We start from the raw sequence: 7,114 nt of genomic DNA, 5'->3' as shown, positions 1-7,114 counted from the left end.
TGGTCTTGAGGGTCATCGAGAACATTGCAGGGGGTCGTTTTATTTAATGTTTATAATTTGAATATATTTTTTTTCTATTTGAATAAAATTGATTATCATTTGTCCTTTTTATTCCTTAAGTGTAACTAAATGCTCCTGTGTTGATGTTGAGGTTTATTTGTGGGGTATAAATCAGGTCAGCAGCTCTGTGTGAGGAGGAAACGCTCAGTGGTGCTGATGCTATGTGTCAGTATGGAATAAGGAGCTACTCTCACATTCAGAGCTCGCTCAGACGCTCTCCTGCTAAATGTAAATGTCCCTCAGGCATAGCAGAGCAGCATTACAGCTGCTGCATAAGGAATGAAACACTGCTGTCCCGCCGTGACCTCGCCCTACACTAGTCCACACAAGTACAGCTAAAGTTAAACACAAATCTACAATAGAAGAAATTCACACATAAAATATTCAATTTGAATTTAAAAAAGAGACAAAAAACAATACTATAATTAAATTAAATAATATGTAAAATATATATTTACAACTCAATCTACAACTAAGTGGAGATCTGATACCAAAATCAAATAAAATATTAACTATTATTATTCTAAATGTATATATACTGTATATATATATATAAATGTAATAGAAACAAGATTTCTAAAAAAATTACTAAATTATCAAATAATTCCTGTAAACACTATATTAAATTAAAGTGATTAAACTAAATCAAGAAACAGCAGCAAATAACCAAGATATGTAAACAATAGACACAATAGAAACAGCAGCAGATAAACATTAAACATAAACACGTTTGTCAAATGTAATAAAATAAATGTTGGCTGTATAATGTAATCTGAAATGTAGAAAAATGTTTAAAAATTAAAAACTGAATTAAAAAATGACACAAAACATCTTCCACTTTTCTAGGTTGTTTGTTTCACAAAGATTGAAGTAAAAAACATGTAATAAAGTCACTAAATTAATAAAAGTACATGAATTCAGTGAGTTTACTTTAATTTACATGTACAGAACACGGTGCAGAGCTCTGCAGCTAAAGATACACACCTCAAGGATGGGGCGGAGACAACCTGCAGGAGTGTGAGAGTGTGTGTGTGTGTGTGTGTGTGTGTGTGTGTGTGTGTGTGTGTGTGTGTGTGTGTGTGTGTGTGTGTGTGTGTGTGTGTGTGTCATCAGTGATGGAGGGATGTGTCCTCGTTGGTATTCAGGGGACAGATGCTCCGTGTTACTGCTGCAATCAAAGCCAGAGCTGCTGCTGTCGACCAAATCAGACACACACACACACACACACACACACACACACACACTAGGATTAACCCTTTAGATCTGAGGTAGAATAAATCAGAATTCCTTTATTAATCCCAGGGGGAAATTGCTTTTGTTAAAGTCACAAATCACAAAAAAAAATTAAAAACATTAACAAAGAAACAACAACATAAACAAAAAAAAGTTAGCGTAACTTTTAAATAATGACGTTTGGTTTCAGGTCAAAGTTCAACGTCACATTAAACTGAAACATGTCAGATTTACTTTGGGATTAAAACAACTTGTTAGAAACATTTACACACGTTTTCACATCTGTCTGAATCCTGAACTGACTTATAACAACAAATAAAACAAGCGTTATTGCTCTGTAAAGTAATAAATAAATATTAAATTAAATATAATACTTCAGGTCATGATTCTCTGCTGCCATCTGCTGTTCACATGAGAGTTTCACTGCTGAGGAGCTTCATATGCTAGGCTAATAGCTAAAGGTTAATGTTAAGCTAATAGCTAAGGGTTAATGTTAAGCTAATAGCTAAAGGTTAATGTTAAGCTAATAGCTAAAGGTTAATGTTAGGCTAATAGCTAAAGGTTGATGTTAAGCTAATAGCTAAAGGTTAATGTTAGGCTAATAGCTAAAGGTTAATGTTAAGCTAATAGCTAAGTGTTAATGTTAAGCTAATAGCTAAAGGTTAATGTTAAGCTAATAGCTAAAGGTTAATGTTAGGCTAATAGCTAAAGGTTGATGTTAAGCTAATAGCTAAAGGTTAATGTTAGGCTAATAGCTAAAGGTTAATGTTAAGCTAATAGCTAAAGGTTAATGTTAAGCTAATAGCTAAAGGTTAATGTTAAGCTAATAGCTAAAGGTTAATGTTAGGCTAATAGCTAAAGGTTAATGTTAAGCTAATAGCTAAAGGTTAATGTTAAGCTAATAGCTAAAGGTTAATGTTAAGCTAATAGCTAAAGGTTAATGTTAAGCTAATAGCTAAAGGTTAATGTTAGGCTAATAGCTAAAGGTTAATGTTAGGCTAATAGCTAAAGGTTAATGTTAAGCTAATAGCTAAAGGTTAATGTTAGGCTAATAGCTAAAGGTTAATGTTAAGCTAATAGCTAAAGGTTAATGTTAGGCTAATAGCTAAAGGTTAATGTTAAGCTAATAGCTAAAGGTTAATGTTAAGCTAATAGCTAAAGGTTAATGTTAAGCTAATAGCTAAAGGTTAATGTTAAGCTAATAGCTAAAGGTTAATGTTAAGCTAATAGCTAAAGGTTAATGTTAAGCTAATAGCTAAAGGTTAGTTCTATGCTAATAGCTAAAGGTTAATGTGAGGCTAATAGCAAAAGGTTAGTGCTAGGTTAATAGCTAAAGGTTAATGTTAGGCTAATAGCAAAAGGTTAGTGCTAGGTTAATAGCTAAAGGTTAGTGCTAGGCTATTAGCTAAAGGTTAGTGCTAGGCTAATAGCTAAAGGTTAGTGCTATGCTAATAGCTAAAGGTTAGTGCTATGCTAATAGCTAAAGGTTAGTGCTAGGCTAATAGCTAAAGGTTAGTGCTATGCTAATAGCTAAAGGTTACTGCTAGGCTAATAGCTAAAAGTTGGTGCTAGGCTAATAGCTAAAGGCTAATGCTATGTTAATAGCTAAAAGTTAATGCTAGGCTAATAGCTAAAAGTTAGTGCTATGCTAATAGCTAAAGGTTAATGCAAGGCTAATAGCTAAAGGTTAGTGCTAGGCTAATAGCTAAAAGTCAATGCTATGCTAATAGCTAAAAGATAGTGCTATGCTAATAGTTAAAGGTTAGTGCTAAGCTAATAGCTAAAGGTTAATACTATGCTAATAGCTAAAAGTTAATGCTATGCTAATAGCTAATAACATTTTTAAATCAAAGTTAAAGGAACTTTTTTTCTCTACTGCGTATGATTGAGAGAGTGATTTATGGTCATGTTGATGATGTCATGTGTTTGTTGATGATTTTAAATGATTTTACTGATGATTTTAAATGTTCTTATTGATTTTAAGCTGTTGAATGTTTTATCATGTAAAGCACATTTAGCTGCGTTGTGTATGAAATGCGCTATACAAATAAATTTGCCTTGCCTTGCCTAGAGTTAAGCTAATTACTAAGAATAAGTTTTACTATAATAGATTAGGTTTAAGCTAATAGGTAAAAGTTACAGTTCGGTTTATAACTAAGGAACAGGTTTGGCTAATAGCTAAGGAATAAAGTTAGGCTAATCGCTAACGCTAAATCTTATGTTAATTGACAAATTGCAATAACTAATAAAGAAAAATCAGCACCGGAAGTTGTTTTATTAATTGCGTCACTTTCATTTTATTACTTTAACTAATGAATAATGATGCTGTAACTTTCCCTCACAGCGCCCCCTACAGGCAGCTCAGAGTGGTTTTTTAAGTGGTTTTCCTGCATGTCCATCAGGCTTACACTAAGTTTACACCAAGTTTGAAGAAGTTAAAGCAGAAGGTGAAGTTATCTCCCGTTTCCATAAGAATAGGCAGCAGGGCTCCATGAATATTTAAGGCCCTCTCCAAACAGCTCTGATTAAATCCTGTGATTAACATTTCACACTGACTCCTGGTGTCGTGTGAGGACAGGTATACGAGGCAGAGCTTTTCCAATCTGCCGGAGTCCCCGGCTGATCTCTGGGTACATTTACATTCCAGCGGCGGCGCGGCTCATCTGAATGTAAATGCTGAGCTGATTGCAGCGCGGGACAAGTTAGCGGTGGGAGGAGGAAACGAGCGGCGTGTCCTCACAAAGGTCAGCACGGAGAATAAAGAAGATCCCAATCAGGGTGAAGTGATTATCCAATCAGATGGAAGCTCTGATTGACAGCCTTAGTCATCTCACGCTGTTGGAGCTCCAAACTCATCAAAAATCACTATTATCTTAATGCACCGCTGGATTTAAAGGATTCTATCTCATTTCTTTGTTACATTTATTTATTTTCCAACATTTTTAAAACATGAAACTAAGTAGAAACACCTGAGTTTGAAAAGTTTGTGGTTAGAAATGGCCTCATTGGGTTTTTACTTGAATTCATAAAAAGTTAAAGGCTAATGGTTAACACTAGACAAGTAGCTAAATGTTAGCACGAGGCTAAAAGCTTAAAGATATTGCTAAGCTAATAGCTAAAGTTTAGGCCAATGTCTAATGGTTAGTGCTAGCCTAATAGCTAATGGTTAGTGCTAGCCTAATAGCTAATGGTTAGTGCTTGGCTAATAGCTTACGGTTTAGCTAATAGCCAAAGCTTACTGCTGGGACACTATCTTAAAGTTTTGCTAAACTAATAGCTAAAAGTTAAGCCAATGGCTAATGGTTAATGCTAGGCTATTAGCTAAATGTTAAACTACTAGCTCTGACTTTTTAACCTTCTTAAATGTACATTTTCCTAAAATAAACATAAAACAACGGGTTACTTTCCTCCCTTTGTGTAAAAGTTGTACCAAAGATGAAAGCATGATTTCAGATTAATGAGGTTATTGCAAGTTATTTTCTGCTACACGATGCTAACGCTGTTGTCTTTAATGATGTAGCTCCGCCTCCACAAACATGAACGCTAAGCTAATGTGCTGTTCTCCCTCTCATTAGCCGCTCACTGACCTCTCCTTTTCTTCTCCTTTAAGAATCAATGCCATCACGTCTGCCTTTCATCTTCTCGCTACGTCCTGATTGGACGATGGGAGGCCAGCTCAGGTGAATCCCGCTCTGCTTTTCCCTCCTTCGTTCTGAAGAAGTTTCATCTCCCGACGCCATTAAGCTGCTCCTGACCCAGAAACACATCGATCTGATCGCTCATCTCTCAGGAAAACATCTGTGGAGGAGAACGAGCCGAGCAGAGTCACGTAGGGACAACGTTTCCTTTGTGGAAAAAAGATTCACGAGAAGGAACAGGAAGCTGTGGCGTTCCTCATAAACTCACCGTTAGGAAATAACAAAGGTCTGACACTGAAAGCCAATCAGAGAGTAGAAGGACATACAAAGACACGTTTAAATCCTTTAAAGTAAGACAATCTTCTGATTGGACGCTGTGTATTCATTAAAGAGCTTTCATCCAATCAGGTTTCAGCTCTCATCTGTTGCCAGGCTCTCTAATACTTGTCCTGGGTTCTAGTGTTTTAGAGGCTATAATAAACCACAACGCACCTGTTGCTTTAACCAATCAGAAGTGGAGTACTGTCAGCTGATCATTCTCAGCCCACTGATTGGACGACCACAGAGAACGCCAAACTGACATCATTTTTGGATTTCCTACTAGAATAGAATAACTCAGCATGAGTGTCAATTTTTCAGCTACAGCGGATGCTAACGTGTGCTAAATGAACAAACCTGTGTTTTAGTGTAGTGGTTCTCAACCTGTTCAGCCCTATAGCAACCCACAAAATAAAGGTCCCATAGAGCAGTGACCCTCCAAAATAAAGGTCCCAGAGAGCGAGACCCTCCAAAATAAAGGTCCCAGAGAGCGGGGACCCTCCAAAATAAAGGTCCCATAGAGCAGAGACCCTCCAAAATAAAGGTCCCATAGAGCGAGACCCTCCAAAATAAAGGTCCCATAGAGCAGGGACCCTCCAAAATAAAGGTCCCAGAGAGCGGGGACCCTCCAAAATAAAGGTCCCACAGAGCAGTGACCCTCCAAAATAAAGGTCCCATAGAGCGAGACCCTCCAAAATAAAGGTCCCATAGAGCAGGGACCCTCCAAAATAAAGGTCCCACAGAGCAGTGACCCTCCAAAATAAAGGTCCCAGAGAGCGGGGACCCTCCAAAATAAAGGTCCCATAGAGCAGGGACCCCCACTGTAGCTGAAGGTGGTTGAACACAGACATGAACATTGAAGAACAGTCATGTGGAGACAGGACCATCTATAAGGGGGAATAAAGGGGAGATTTTTGGGGTCCGTCCATAAAGTCAGTAAAATGATGGTCCATTGTTCTATGAATCTGTGATAACCACATTTATTTATTCATCTGAATAATATCCACTGTTATCCAGGAACGTTTATTATTATTATTATAGTCATCTTAAAGATGGAAATCCTGGTTTTAATCACTAATAAAATGGTTCAAAGTGACCAAAAATGTGAAAAAGGATTTTAAAAACCACAGAAATTGATAAAACAGACAGAAAAAGTAGTAAAAAAAAAAAGAGTTCAAAGTGTCAATATTGGAAATATTAGTTTAAACTGGCAAAAAATGGGCATGACGAATGGTGAATGTGGTTAAATTGGCAAAAAATAATAATGAAATCTGGTGAAAAGAAGTTAAAAGTGACAATAATGGGTCAATGAATGTGACAAGTGGTAGAAAGGGTTTATAAGTGATGAATATGTGCTGAAAGTGGAAAAATGTGTAGAAAAGTCATTAAAATGTGATGTAAAAGTGTCAGAAATGGGAGAAATGTAGCAAAAATACATTAAAAGGAGCAAAAATATGGCAAGAAAAAATGGGTAAAAAAAAATAAGCAAAAATGAGCTCAAATTGTTCAAATAATATTCCTAGTTTGCATCTGGCGACCCATTTCCAGTGTCTCACAACCCCAAATAGGGTCCTGACACCAAGGTTGAGAACATGTTTTGACATTTTGGACAGTGTGATGCTCCCAGCTTTGTGGGAGGAGTTTGTTATTCCAGCACCTTTGGGATGAACAGGCATCTTGTCCAACATCAGTGCCTGACCTGTTCTCAGCTCTCAGTCGTCCGGTTTACTGCCACATTCTCTCATTACTAATCCTGCTGCTCTATAAAGAAACATATTTAACAAAACCTCTAAACCAAGATAAAATCCACTACAGGTTCCTCTCAGACACACAGGAGGATGGAATCATGGAAGAGGCACAGATTC

The 7,114-nt window shown here is 36.8% G+C and overlaps 1 long non-coding RNA gene across 1 annotated transcript; it reads right to left on the bottom strand.

The window, feature by feature from the left end:
• Nucleotides 1-1,129: 1,129 nt before the first annotated feature.
• On the bottom strand, nt 1,130-5,334 carry LOC114458731 (uncharacterized). Its single transcript, XR_003673124.1, has 3 exons — nt 5,200-5,334; nt 4,881-5,091; nt 1,130-1,249 (listed from the first exon to the last, which is right to left on the bottom strand). It is a non-coding gene; the product is annotated as an uncharacterized LOC114458731 (long non-coding RNA).
• Between the last annotated feature and the right edge of the window lie 1,780 nt (nt 5,335-7,114).

This window comes from Gouania willdenowi, unplaced genomic scaffold (assembly GCF_900634775.1).
Source record: "Gouania willdenowi unplaced genomic scaffold, fGouWil2.1 scaffold_173_arrow_ctg1, whole genome shotgun sequence".
Taxonomy (NCBI): domain Eukaryota; kingdom Metazoa; phylum Chordata; class Actinopteri; order Blenniiformes; family Gobiesocidae; genus Gouania; species Gouania willdenowi.
Note: the sequence above shows the minus strand (reverse complement) of the source record. Positions and strands in the feature narration are given on the sequence as shown.